Source organism: Myxocyprinus asiaticus, chromosome 29, assembly GCF_019703515.2.
Source record: "Myxocyprinus asiaticus isolate MX2 ecotype Aquarium Trade chromosome 29, UBuf_Myxa_2, whole genome shotgun sequence".
Classification (NCBI taxonomy): domain Eukaryota; kingdom Metazoa; phylum Chordata; class Actinopteri; order Cypriniformes; family Catostomidae; genus Myxocyprinus; species Myxocyprinus asiaticus.
In genome coordinates, this window is record NC_059372.1 from 42,746,147 (window position 1) to 42,760,949 (window position 14,803).

At 37.8% G+C, this 14,803-nt stretch overlaps 1 protein-coding gene across 2 annotated transcripts in view; it reads right to left on the reverse strand.

The window, feature by feature from the left end:
• Positions 1–12,989, reverse strand: part of LOC127419788 (protein kinase C and casein kinase substrate in neurons protein 1-like) — a 90,325-nt gene extending 77,336 nt beyond the window's left edge. For both annotated transcript variants that reach the window (XM_051661521.1, XM_051661519.1), the window contains exon 1: positions 12,609–12,989. The gene's annotated coding sequence lies outside the window, so the exon portion shown is untranslated. The remainder of the gene's footprint in view (positions 1–12,608) is intronic.
• Positions 12,990–14,803: the final 1,814 nt, after the last annotated feature.

Genomic DNA, 14,803 nt, shown 5'->3' on the forward strand with positions numbered 1-14,803 from the left:
CCACAAAATCAAGGTTCTGCAATGGCCATCCCAGTCCCCTGACCTGAACTCCATAGAAAACCTGTGGGGTGAACTGAAGAGGAGAGTCCACCAGTGTGGATCTCGGAATTTGAAGGATCTGGAGAGATTCTGTATGGGTTCTCCAACCTCATTAGGCATTATAGAAGAAGACTCAGAGCTGTTATCTTGACAAAGGGAGGTTGCACAAACTATTGAAAAAATAATTGTGCCACACATATATTTCACAAAATTATTTATTTTTTGATAAAACTTGTGTTGTGTTTGCAATTGTTTGATATGCATTAGAGGGTAGATTTTTATGAATATTTTGAATAAAGATCAAAAGGATAAACAAAGAAATATTTTTCACATCCTTTTTTTTTTTTTGCTCATATTTACTAAGGGTGGCAATATTTTTGGCCACAACTGTATGTCCTTGTGACTCTAAATACTTAATACTAAATAGAAAGTCTATTACTTTAAATGTGTTCTCCCCCGTCACGCATAAAACTCACGCTATTGGTTGAGTCAGAACTTAACATGTTGAGCCTGAGGGGTCAATGTTCGACTGGTCAGCATGGGATAGTTAGCTCTCATACTAACTAGAACAATGTTTTAAAATCTGCACAGATTCACAGTGTTTACACTCTTCAGGAAATCAATTTATAAATGGCTTATGTGTAGCTGTCTCCAGATATAAACTTAGATAGTAGAAAGTATTTTAACATCGAAAAAATGACACGCATTACCTTAATTTAAACAAATTATTAATTAATATTTGGTACCTGTCACCTAAAAATAAGTCTACCTCACAGCAATGCAAATAAAGAACAAGCAGAAATTTGTTGAACAGATGTTCACATTATTCCTTAAGCAGATGCCTTTATTAAATCCAGCAAACTCATCACTTCAGTTTGGGCATGATTCCAAAAACCTGTCAAGCGGCAGTATTTAAAGACCTCATGTCAAATATGATTGTGACTAATATCAAGCTACTGTCCTATGTCACAACTTCTGTTTATATCCTAATTCTTGGAGAAAGTTGTCATTAAAGTTGTCATTAAAACAAGCAAGCTAACTCGCTGTCTAGTGCCTGTATAGGCAGCTGTCTTCATCAATGTTTCTCAACTGGAGGGTTGGGACCCAAAAATGGGTTGCAGTTGGACAGCAGTGAAAGAACAATGCCACGGTTCTTCCACCATTGCAATTTTTTTGGCAGCTGGCCAATGAAATTTTGGGCTGCCAAGGCAAATGTAATGATATTCATCTAGCATTCAGCCTATTGAAGTCTAGTTTTCGCGTGAGTACTTAAAACGAATAAGAGGGGTACATCCTTTCAACAAAACAGATGTTTGAAACCATCATGCTCAACTCAACTCAATTGTCTTTGATTTAGAGGCAGAAGCTGAGGAGATGGTGGGAGAGAGATGGTGTATCGGGCCACAAAGGGCGATTTATTTTCCCAGGTGAGGGTTTGAGCTGGAGTATGAATTTGGTTTCCTGTCATTTAGCAGACTATTTTTTCGAAAGTGATTTATACTTCACTTACTATATGGACAGTCACCCTTGAGCAACCGCAACCTGGTCTCACAGAATCACATTACTATAACTACATTTTTGCTAAATTATTTTTGACATCGCTTGTTGTACGTCACGGCAGTTTCCTGGAGAAATTAACACTAGAGGCGCTACAGCAACAATTACTTTGATTGACTTTCACACAAATTACAAGTAAAATGGCAGAATATCAGTTTTTACTTTTCGTTCTGTTCCTTACAAAATTCTATTTTATGACATCTCAACACTTTTAATCTAGCACATGACTTGTAAGGCGATGCATTGTAACATTTGCATCAAATAATTAACCATATTTAAAGAGATTATTAAGGTGTGATCAAATTTGACATTAGATCAACTGATAGAGAGTTGCACTTGCAATGCAAAGAACCAGGGTACGAGTCCTGAAGAGCACGAGTTGACACGTTAGCTGGAGGTGTCACAGAAACACCACAAAATGACATTGTTGTTACAGCAATTGTGTTTTTCATCTCACATTTCCTTTTCTTGACACTATCGGTTAGGTTTAGGTTTAAGATTTAGGGATTTCTAACTCCCAAATGTATCTTCCCTCATAAATCAAATACTTTTAAAAGATATTTTAAAAGTTAGTTAGTTATTTTTGCATTAAAAGCGCCTTTTTTAGCTCTCATATGGCTGCGAGCGCTGTCCTCTCCCTCCCTCTCATTCTGTCATGCGCATGCAGAGACCGAGGGAGAGATATACCACATGAAGATGGTTTAAGTAGAGTTTCTTACTTGTTTTTAACGTGTCAAAATTACGGACAGCGTTTTGAATAATGACGGATTAATCTCGTGCAAGATTCTGAGAAAATATAGCAAGTCAAATTCAAATGTGCAAATCCATAAAAAGTGATAACAGTAAACAGCATGTCAGCGTCCTCGTATAACTCAACGTGATAAGCAAAATCTCAAACATAAAAAAAAAAAAAAAATTTCAAAAACCATGTAATGTTATTCTACCAATAACAGCCTCTTTGCACAACTGCGTGAGGATGACGTGCACCAAATTTACAGTATTCTGCTTCTAACGCAGGTGCGCTGGCTGTCACGTGGACAAGTGTATGTGGGTTACTTTTTCTTGGATCTTCAATGGTATAAAAATTCTATAACATCATAACCATGCACTGCAAGACTGTAAAAACCTTTTAAAACGGCATACCTTGTTGATGCTTTATAATGAGACCATCAAGCAGCTGCATGGCTCTGTGTCAATGTGTAATAGACCAGTAGAAATGTCATCCGCTAGAAATGTAACAAGTATCATGTCTATAGCGGTTATGCAAAATCCATGGCAATGCATGTTACCAAAAATCATTGTATTATAATCATAATTTTGCATTTCTCACGGACATTGATGATAGTGTTCTCTCTCGCGAGCAAACACATAGAGCGTGAGGAGAAAGAGCGCGCATCCATGGCAGTGATATACTGTATGTGTAGACTTATATACAGTATATATAGAGGGGGCTTCAGGGTAAAAAAATTTATAACCACTGGTCTGGCGCATATTTTCATAGAAAAACAATTTTAAAAAACTGCATATACAGATGCAGAATTGCATCTTTGTGGTAGTTTATGTCATATAACTTTCATGAATAACCCATTAAGCATTACTGCATTATACAACACTTAATAGACAGTTAAAACTGTAAATACATTAATGTAGTTATGAATGTCATGGAAGTTTGATTTGATATATTTAAATGTTGATGAACTAGCTACTAATCTGTTAAGAATTAGGCCTTCCTACAGTATATGTTTGTTAATGGCAAATGGACGTATAAAGTGTCATCAATATATTATTAGTTTATTAATAGCTTAAGGAGATCTGTCAGGACTGATGTAGTTTGGTGCTGCCTGTAAGGTTCATTTAAGAAATAATAATTTGAAATAGGTTTATCAGAGAAGACGTCCTTTGTCATGTATGAAGAATCTTTTGTTAATGAATTCTGTAGTCATTTTTAATGCATGCATACTCTGTTGTGATACATTTCCAGTTGTATCAACCTCAACACTGACTGTGCCCCTAAATAGCGCTAAGCGCAACACTCCCCAATCAACACTCTACCCGAATGTCAAGTAGATCCGATCCGATCCCAAACTCTCCTAGACAGATAGACAGATGGAAGTAGGATGTAAAAAAACAGGCAAAGCACATTTGGATGAAGTCTTGGGTAGGAAGAGCTAGCTAATGTGGCATCTAGAGATTGCAATGTGAGGTGAGTGGTGTTAGAACATAAATTCCACTTGAATGCTTGTTCGCCATCTTCATTTCTGTAGCTTCTTGGTGCAGTACACTCAATTTCCATTGGATGCTCATTGTATCACTTCAGATTTGAGTAGTGGAGCCTCATCCACTACAGGAATGCCTCTGTAGTTGTGTATAGTTTTTTTTTTTCTTGTTTTTTTTTTTTTTTTTTCGGATTTTCTCCCTTTTTCTCCCCAATTTGGCATGCCCAATTCTCAATGCTCACTAGGTCCTCGTGGTGGCGCAGTTGCTCACCTCAATCCGGGTGGCAGAGGACAAATCTCAGTTGCCTCCGCTTCTGAGATATTCTTATCACTTGGCTTGCTGGGCGCATTACCACAGAGATTAAGCATGTGTGGAGGCTCATGTTATTTCCTGCGATCTCCGCACACAACTTGACAAGCGCCCCATCAAGAACGAGAACCAATATATTGCGATCACGAGGAGGGTAACCCATGTAACTCTACCCTTCATAGAAACCAGGCCGATTTGGTTGCTTAGGAGGCCAGGCTGGAGTTTTGTACTCAGCACACCCTGGATTTGAACTAGCGACTCCAGGGGTCGTAGTCAGAGCCATTGCTTGCTGAGCTACTCAGGCCCTTCTATCAAACATGTTTGATATTCCTCAGAATAGATGGAAGCATTGTTGAAGGTTAATATATTGGAGTCGGTACCCATCATAAACTACACAATTTTCTCTGACTTTCCCAAAATCTGCAGACTAGCTCCGACTAGCAAAAATTCTCCCCAACTCTGCTAAAATGAAAGTTGCTGTTTAAGTCGTACAGTGGTCCCCTATAGCTGCTTCTTGAATTCCTTCAATGTCCTCACCATGTCATTCACAGAATGTGTCCCAGTCTCCTTTAGGCCATATTTAAAATCCTCCTTGACACCCCCCCCACTCCCCCCAATTTTCAGGAGGTACACGCACAACATGACTGCACATCCTAGCATAGAAACTGATTGTGTGGAGCAGTGCGTGCTTATTCTTTAAGCATGACGCATGTCCCGGGCATAATAAACGGAAGCGGATTTACTGTACGGATAATGGAGACTTCTTGTGAACCAGGTGTGGGAGAGATACAGGCAAACTGCTGTATCTCTTCGCAATGCCTGTAAATGCGTAACTACTGTCATCTGAACCAGTGTGTGTGCGATAATGACTGAGAAGGACCTGGCCGTTCAGCAAGCTGCAGCCACGTATACTTGTAGAGACTGAACAGCAGCCAGAGAAAATAACAGTTTTTAGATTTTAAACTTCAGCATATTAAACATTAGCATTCAATTGTTTTATCTTTATGTATAGTGTCTAATAATGCATTGGCACTTAAGTTGATCTTGCCAAACAAGTTTGCTATGAATTGAATTTGCCCATTTGATCCTATTCTTTATTTATTTTTTCCTCCCCTTTTCTCCCCAGTTTGGAATGGCCAATTCCCAATGCGCTCCTTGTGGTGGTGTAGTGACTCGTCTCAATCTGGGTGGCGGAGGACGGATCTCAGTTGCCTCCGCGTCTGAGACCATCAATCCGCACATCTTATCACGAGGCTTGTTGAGCGTGTTACCACGGAGATGTAGCACGTATGGGAACCCACGCCATTCTCCGTGGCATCCATGCACAACTCACCACAAACCCCACCGAGAGCGAGAACCACATTATAGCAACCACGAGGAGGTTAACCCACGTGACTCTACTCTCCCTAGCAACTGGGCCAATTTGGTTGCTTAGGAGACCTGGCTGGAGTCACTCAGCACGCCCTGGATTCGAACTCACAACTCCAGGGGTGGTAGTCATCGTCAATACTCGCTGAGCTACCCAGGCCCCCTATTTGATCCTATTATTATAAACAGTCTAGTGTAAAATGGCAGAAGATTATGCCCAACTTTTAATTACAATGGTGTAAACAAATTGTAAAGGTGCAAACACACTCACAAAATATGTGCTGAATGCAGTGATGGGAAGATCGATCATTTTACTGACATGGATCTTTGAGTCTCATTCAGCAAAATGAACAAAATGTAAATTTTTCAATAGCCAAATCCCCCCCAACACGTCTACTTATGCAAACTTTGATTATAGTCCCAATAAGGAAAAAATTATAATGCAGCCTAGGACAAAGTATAAGAAACAGAAAGATTAGTTCAGCTCTGGAATCTTCTTGTCTGAGTCGTTCGTTCTTTTGTCACGTGACAGCCGTACACACTATGCATTGCTCACACAGGAAACAGAAATGATTAGTTCAAATCTCAAGTCATCTGGTCCAAGTCGTTCATTCTTTTTACTCGTGACAGCCATATACACTATAACACACACACAGGAAACAGAAATTATTAGTTCACCTCTGGACTGAATCTTCTTCTCTGAGTCATTCGTTCTTTTGTCATGTGACAGCCGTACATGCTATGCACTGCTCACACAGGAAACAGAAATGATTAGCTAGAAATGATACACTACAGCATATGCGGCTGTCATGTGACAAAAGAACGAACGACTCGGATCAAAATAGTTGAAAGGTGAACTAATCATTTCTGTTTCCTGTACAGCGCCTATGCTGTTTTCACGTAAGAAAGGAACGGAGGTTGCACAATGCGCATGTGTGGCCAACACAAAATGAATGAATCACTCTCTGAGACCACTCATTCTTCTGAGTCACATAAAAGATTAGTTCAAAATGAACGAATCATTCATGAACGACCCATCACTAATTTGCACAGTGCAATTACTGTCCGATTCTAAGTGCGATATAACGGAAAAGGCAGCAGACCACCACACTCATGGCACACTCTTTCGGTACTGAACAGCATCACTCCACTACTGTGATCCAGATACCTGAATCATCTCTTTAACATGCCGAAAGTGCGCTTAACTACACCGCACATTTTGATATATACCGGTTATAATGCTCTTCTCCATCATTTGATCATAATTTAATGAATTTTTAATGCCACGATCGATAGAAAATGTACATAAGCATCTCTTTTCATAAAATTCTGTTCACCGCCTGCTTTCCTCGGGCAGTAATAGTGCAATGTTATTGCAGCAGGCAAATAGCTCAGAGTTTTGTGAACGAAGCACATTCTATAATGAGCCTAATTTACATAGAAAGGGGGCGTGTTTGTGTGGAATGATAATTAATTAAATTGAATACTAAAGACGCAGCAATATTTCAGCTCTGATTGCACCTGCTTAAATTATATTGTGGGTGGCAAGAGAATAAGATTTAGGTTTTTGCGCTGAAATACCACTCAAAAAAGTGTCGCAACTGTTTAGTGAATTTGCCCCTGTGTGTTTGACATACAATGCTGACTGTATAATTTTTAACAACATTTCAAAAATGATGTATAAAGCAATTCACTTGCATAAATGAAAACAACTGAAGACTAACACAACACAGGAGCTCCTGTAGTGAACAGCTGCTTACAGTACCAGCGGTACATTACCATTCAAACATAGCCATTTCAGCCTGAAAACTTAAGAGACCAGTTTTCTTCATAAAGATCCGAAAACCAGCACTGCCTTTGCACCTACAAAATACAAGATTAAGTCTTGGATGATTAACTGGCTTAGTTAACTAGTGTCTGTATCCAATTAAGTCAAGTCATTAAATACGCATTTACAAGTCATTAATATATTGTTGCAGTTAAAGCCATTCCTATTTAAGTAAATGATCTTAGTCCAATGTTGGAAAATTGGTCAGACATTTATTCAGGCTTTACTTTGTTAGCTGTAAATTATTCTTGTGCAAGCTACGTCTTTATTAAAAAAAGTGAATTTGTGCAACAATGACACACTCATATGGCAAGCCAATTTTGCTTTTAATGCATTTTAATGTTTTTAATTGAATTGTTACTAGTAAGACTTCCAATTAGAGAGCTCTGTAATTGGAATTTTTACTAGCAAAAATGCAATTATAGAGCTTTCTAATAGGAATTCTTACTAGTAAAAATTTAATTATGGAGCTCTGTAACTGGAATTTTTACTAATAAAAATTCAATTATAGAGCTCTCTAATTGGAATTCTTACTACTAACAATTCAATTAGAGAGCTCTGTAATTAAAAATGAATGGGAGTCAATGGAAACATATGACAAATAAATATTAATTTAAAGAGCTCTCTAAATGGAATTTTATCTAGTAACATTTCAAATGTAGAGTTCTCTAATTAGAATTCTTTCTAGTAAAAATGTAAATAGAGAGCTCTGTAACTGGAATTCTTACATGAATATTAAATTATAGAGCTCTGTAATTGGAATTCTTACTAGTAAAAATTTAATTATAGAGCTCTGTAATTTGAATTCTTACTATTAAAAATGCAATTATGATGAGTAACGCTGGGAACATTAAAAGATAATTTGGCCTTCCATACACTCATGTATTGTAAATTGTCTTTGAGTGTATTTTTTGTTTGGCTAACCAGTAATTTTATGCAAAGAATAATCATTTATGACAATTTATTGAAGCATCCTACTTGAGATCAGATTTGGGAGGGCAGCTAGACTTGGAGCAGTTCAAAGGCTAAACGGCTTATCTGTATTTGTGTCAGTGTTGGCTAACAGAGGTTACATGCTACAACCGCATTTTATGCAACAGTTAGTTCTGGTCCTCTGGTCTAATTGAACAAGCAGTGTTCTGATACTGCCAGCCTGATCTCATGAAAATATGTGACTGTGGTGACATTTTTGCTAAATGAAATTATGTGGTTCATTACACATTTCGTGGCAGTTTCAAGGTGAAATGTCCACTCTGTGGCACTAAAAGCAAGTTAAATGTTCTCCCAAAAAGATAATGTTTTTAAGGTTAATGCTCAATCAAGTTTTAAATCAACAAAACCGACCTCCCTACCCTAAACTTTAAAACTAAACCTAACCGATAGTGTCATAAAAGCTAATGTGGGATAAAAAACACAATTACTAAAGCAACCACGTCATTTTGTGGTGCTTCTATGACACTTTAGGCTAACATGTCGACTTGTGTGCTCTTCAGGACACTTATCCCGGTCCATTATCCCGCAAATGCAGCGCTATATCAGTTGAGCTACCACACAATTTGATCACACTTGTAAATGTAAATCATGCTTGTAAATGTAGTTGGTTATGTAATGAAATTGTTAAAATGCACTGCCTTACAAGTCATATGCTATAGTAAAAGTGTTTAGATGTTCAACAGGTTGAAGAGTAAGTGTTTATGAACTTGCAATCTGTCGTTTTACTCATGATTTTTGTTAAAGTGAATAAAAGTCATTGTTGTAGCGCCTCTAGTGTTTGTTCCCGGAAACTGCCCCGATACAGTAGGTATCCAACCAGAATGAGCCTTACTATCGCGTGGATTAACGCAATTAATTTAAAACTTTAAATTCTCAAAAGTGAGACTCATTCATAACATAACCGCCAGGAGGCGCAATGTGGCACTTTTGACACCATCGTGTAGTGTGAAGAAAGTGAGCTATTATGATTAACATTGTTAATATTATTATTTGTATTGTATTTTTACATTTTTATGTGTAGAAGGCGATTTAACAATGCAAAATTAATGACAGCATTAAAGTTATAGCTTAGTTAGCTCATAAATTGGTATACTGAAAATGCTAGAATGTCAGCCTTTTATAATAAATGAAAGTACATTTTATTGAACTTTTAAAAGCTGGTGTTTCCAGCATGCACCAGGCTTGAATAATTAATAAAATTGCATGATTTCACTGTTTTCCAGTTTTACTTACTCTGTTGTTATTGTTGATTTTGTTGTCACATTTGGTAACTGGTTGTTTTGTGCAAGGTGATGTCGAAACTCCATTATGTGAAACGTTCATATATAAAGTTACAATATATTAAGTACCATCACATCAGATATGTAAGTAAAAGTTACTGTATAAACGTAACATTTTAAGTTAGATTTACTCACTTAATTAAATATGTCATAAAGTATATTTTGCTCAATTTTATAACATTAAAAATGTAGTTTGCTAGAAAAACTATGTGCGAAAGACTTTCTGTTGAAATTCACTTTACATTCTTTACATTAGGGTCCCAGAGATCCCAGTGCTGTATATGTAAAAATAATAATAGTAATTTCAAATTTAATCTATAATTTCCCATTTAAATTCATGTATGTTCCTCTGATATAAGCAAATAGGCAGATATTATTGGAGATTTAACCCTCTGTTTAACCACAATGTAGGCATAGACGTTTCATAAAGGTGATTGTTTGTCAGTATAATAACGCTTTTTATGTTAGGAGTCAGTTTTACCTCAGTAAGAACACAAAAATACAGTACAATAAAACCAATCAAAGTACACTCACTAAGCACTTCATGAGCAACTCTTTGGTCCTAATAAAGTGCCCAACGTGGGAGATGAGACATTGTGCCCTTAGCAAGACACTTAACCTTGGGTTACTCCAAAGGTACTGAAGCTCAAATAAGTTCATGTAGCCACTCTATGGCATCACAGAAGTAACAGAAACAAATTACACAGGCCCTGCAGATATTTCCCCCACCCCACTTCGTTGTCTTTTTTTTGTTTTGTTTTTTTTGGCTTTTGCTATGAGCGGACATACTGTAAGCCAAAAAATGTCTTATATTCTGAAAGCTTTGCACCCTTCATTAACTTCTTGCTTCTCTATACATTCATTCAATAGTCCATCTTTCAAAGAATGATTAAAGAAATGAGTGAGGAAAGATCAAATATCAGACCTATTCAGTCATTGTTTGCTTTTATGATCTCGCTATCTCTGCCCACATGGCTGCCAGAGTTGACATCAACTCTATTCACAAAACATAATTAAATGCTAAATGAAAAATGCTTATTTCCCCTGTGTTGTGTTGTTTTGTGTTATTGCCATTTTAATACAAAGCAAATGCAAGAGCGCTAACTTGTTTCACAAATCAGTTCAGACAGACAGACAGACAGATAGATAGATAGATAGGAGCAATTACCATTAAAGATCATACAAAGAGATCACATCTGGTTTCAGCACCCTGGACAGTTCCCAGCACTACAGCAAACTGAATAACACAAATATACTAGAACAGCCATCCAACAGATCCAGCAAAGCAAATGAACATTTATCTAGGCAACCAAAAAAGATCTCATACTGCCAGATAACTCCAAATATGTAGTAAATAAGGCTGTAGTAAATAATAAAGAGCTCCCTCTTTCCACATAAGTACAAATATACTCAGTACAACTACAAGATTCACTATTCTAGTTTGGAAGTGAATGGGGCCAATCCGTAACTGTTAAAATACTCACATACAAATACTCAAAAATGACAGTAAAAACGACGATATTAACAAATTTACAGCTAAAAAAAATACACAAGTTTTAACAGAAGTATTAATGTAAGTGATTTGATATAATCATAAGCTTCACATTTCTGCCTTAATAACTCCAAAAATTGGCCCCATTCACTTCCATTCTAAGTGCCTCACTGTAACCCAGATTTTTGCTTCTTTTAAATAAGATTAGTTGAAATAATTGTTTGTGGTAATCAACATTATGTCACAAATGCTGTCAATTGTGCTTGTAGTAACCCCAGAATTTTCCATGATAATATGGTTGAAAACATCAGTGACTAAGTAAGTTCATATTTCTTCTATATGTAAATCATTCATGATTTATTATGTTTCAGATGTATAAAAAGAAGCAGTGTTTGTATGGCATGGGTCAGTTTGCAGATCTACATTCTTGCTTGCATCACACTATGAATATGATGTTTCCTCCCTTTCTTTCTTTCTAGTTTACCAAACAGCATAAAGAGCACAGTCTTTAACATGAACAAAGAGGAACTGCCTGAAAGACCTCGTGTGACCATTTGAAAGAATGAAATAAAATGACTGGCTACAATAAGATGATCTGTATAAACATGCACTGGATGACGCAAGGGGGCGCGTCAAATCCTCAAGTCAATCAAAGTCTTATGCAGATATCTGCTCTCTCTAGCGACTAAACGTTTTACACAAGAAGCGTTGTCACGGTCTTGGATGAATGAACTATATGTCATTTTATTGATAAGGGTCACGTGTAAAAACAAGGCTTTTCATTTATTATGAATCAAGTCAAGGATGCCGAAGAAAATAAATACAAAATGAAAACATAAAGAAATTGATATCATATAGCTATGTAGTGAATATCTCAACTGGAGCTGTGTTTCTGTCACGAAAGGTTCATATTTTCGCAGAAGGAGAATGCTTTTCTTTATCGATGACTGTCAAGTGTTTTGTTGCTGTCTGTTACGTAACGACCAGTCGGGATGCCTTCATTGGATCTCACCAGTTATATTTTCCATCAACGTCCTCGATGCTTTTTAACCAAGCCTTCGGTAAAATCCTCACGTACGCACAATACTATTTCTATCGATATTTCTAGACGTACGCTAATGTTTTGTTTTCCTCTTGGCGATGCTTTTTGGTTTGTTTATCACTCCTCGAGATCTACGCCAACCAGTAACCCTTGAGTGATCTTGAATAAAAAGTGTTACTCATATCAAACAAAACCCAGACAGCATTGCGGATATCATGTTTCTAGTGTTTAAACTAACAGATATTCGCCAATCAGGATCCCACTGCATGGCCTTGCTCTGGTCTTTCGCTTAAAATGATTCATTTAAGCTGTTTAATCTGATATTTCTATTTCATTTCAAACATATCTGCTGTATACTCGGTGGATAAATAACCTCACGATAAAAAGAGAAAGAGATGGTAGCACTTTTGTCTAGAGCAATGAAACGCGATTAAAATCTGCACGACAAAATAAATATTCATGAAAGTGTTATTGTTTTCTTACCGAAAATGACGTATCACCGCTGTGCGGTTTCCTCTTTCGCAGTGATAGAAGGTGACCCCGCGCCCGTGTCCCTCCGCATCCACCGGATCACGATGTACGCAGCGATGTGCTCAAGCATTCTCCGCCGGTGGGGGATGGTTCAGCCCGGAGCTGTCATTCACATGCTGATGCCCAACGACAAGAAACCACCGTGAACGATGACGCCTTTTTCCAAGGATGTGAGAAAAATAGGCAACCGATCGCTAATGCGTTGTAATTTCTGCAATCATATCATTCCTTGAGAGAGAAAATGTTTTACGTTCTCTTCCAAACAGCTTGCTGCATAGGAAAACATTCTACTTTTACATTTGAAAGTTTTCAACCAAATTAGTATATTAGTATATATTTAGTTATTATAGTATGGAGTGTTTAGATTTTGCATTTCTAGTGCGCGTCCAGAAAAGAGCATCTTGCATCTTCCACCTCTGTCTTTAGGTTTCAGTCTTATTATACTGACAGATTCAAGTGCACAGAGGCCTGTGTGGCTTTATTTAAAGGAATAGTTGACCCAAAAATGAAAATTCTCTCATCACTTACTCACCCTCATGCCATCCCAGATGTGTAAGACTTTCTTCTGCTGAACGCAAACGAAGATTTTTAGAAGAATATTTCAGCTCTGTAGATACAATGCAAGTGAATGGTGGACAGAACTTTGAAGTTTGAAAAAGCACATAAAGGCAGCATAAAAGTAATCCATACGATTCCAGTGGTGAAATTCATGTCTTCAGCAGCGATATGATAAGCGTGGGTGAGAAACAGATCAATATTTAAAGGTGCACTCCGTAATTTTTTCCTCATTTAAAAAGATTAACTTCAACATAAATGAATTGTTATTATGAAACATACATATAAAATCATGACTACATGAGATGAAGTCTCCAGTCATTTCAGTAACCTTATAAATCAGTTTTATTCTACATTGAGAGGGTCCCCTCATGGGGGCTGCCATGTTAGGATCACATGAACGGCTGAATACTACTGGCTTAATCTCAGTAACTGCCCTGTTATTGGACACTTTCATTTAGGGATTTAATTAATCATGGCTGGCTGTGAACAGTTCATTTCTAAAATGACATCAGTAACTGAAATCTATTGCGTTTGAATAATGCTGCATCCACACCACTAGATGTCAGTGTAAGTGCAAGACAAGATTAACAAAAACTTACTGAGTGCACTTTTAAATACTTTTTTGCTATAAATTCTCCTTTCTGACAATAGGTGGCGATATGCACAAAGAATGTGAATTGCCAAAAACAAGTGAAGAAGAATGTGGAAGTGAAAGTGGAGATTTATAGTAAAGAAGGACTTATATATTGATCTGTTTCTCACCCATATGAGAAGAAAGTGATACATATCTGGGATGGCATGACGATGAGTAAAAAAAAGATTTTCTTTGGGTGAACGATTCCTTTAATAAATAGAGGGGTGATTCTCACCAAAACCGTAAAGAAAATGTCCTGGCCGGGAGTCACGTGACGCTATGTGAGGTTTGGACGTGTGAACGGCGAGCTCTGCGCACTTTGCTAGTTTTGATATTTTTTGTGTCATAAACCGGTGAGATTCAATGCACCTTGATCCATAACTGTTCTAGGAAGACAAAATGTCAAAGAATTCAAAATCCTCGGGCTCTGGTGACATTAAAAACACTTACATGCTCAAGCTGACGTCCCCCGGAGGCCTCGAGCCAGGGAGTCAATTTGCCCGGAGAGGTGTAAGAGATTCAGCGAGAATTGCTGAACATGTTGGCAATGCTGACGAAGGTCGTTGCTGACTTGGAGGATCTTGCTGCAATACGTCGATCGATCACGGCCATGGAGACAAAATTCACTGAGTTGGTTACATGAGTGGGGGATGTTGTGAAACTGATCGATTATCTGGAGTCATCGGAGAGGGAATTAGCTGCTAATCCGCTAGTGACCAAGGTGGATTTGGAGCGTGTCTGGGAGAAGCTGGAGGATATGGAGAATCGTAACCGGCTGAATAACGTCCGAATTGTTGGAATTCCTGAGGGTCAGAATATGGTTGAATTCCTGGACGAGCTCTTTCTGAATCTGCTTGTCATAACAGGCCATAAGCTGGAAATCGAGCGAGCTCACAGGGTCCCGGCTCGGCGATCCACTGAGGGAGACAGCCCTCAATCAATTCTGGCCAAATTT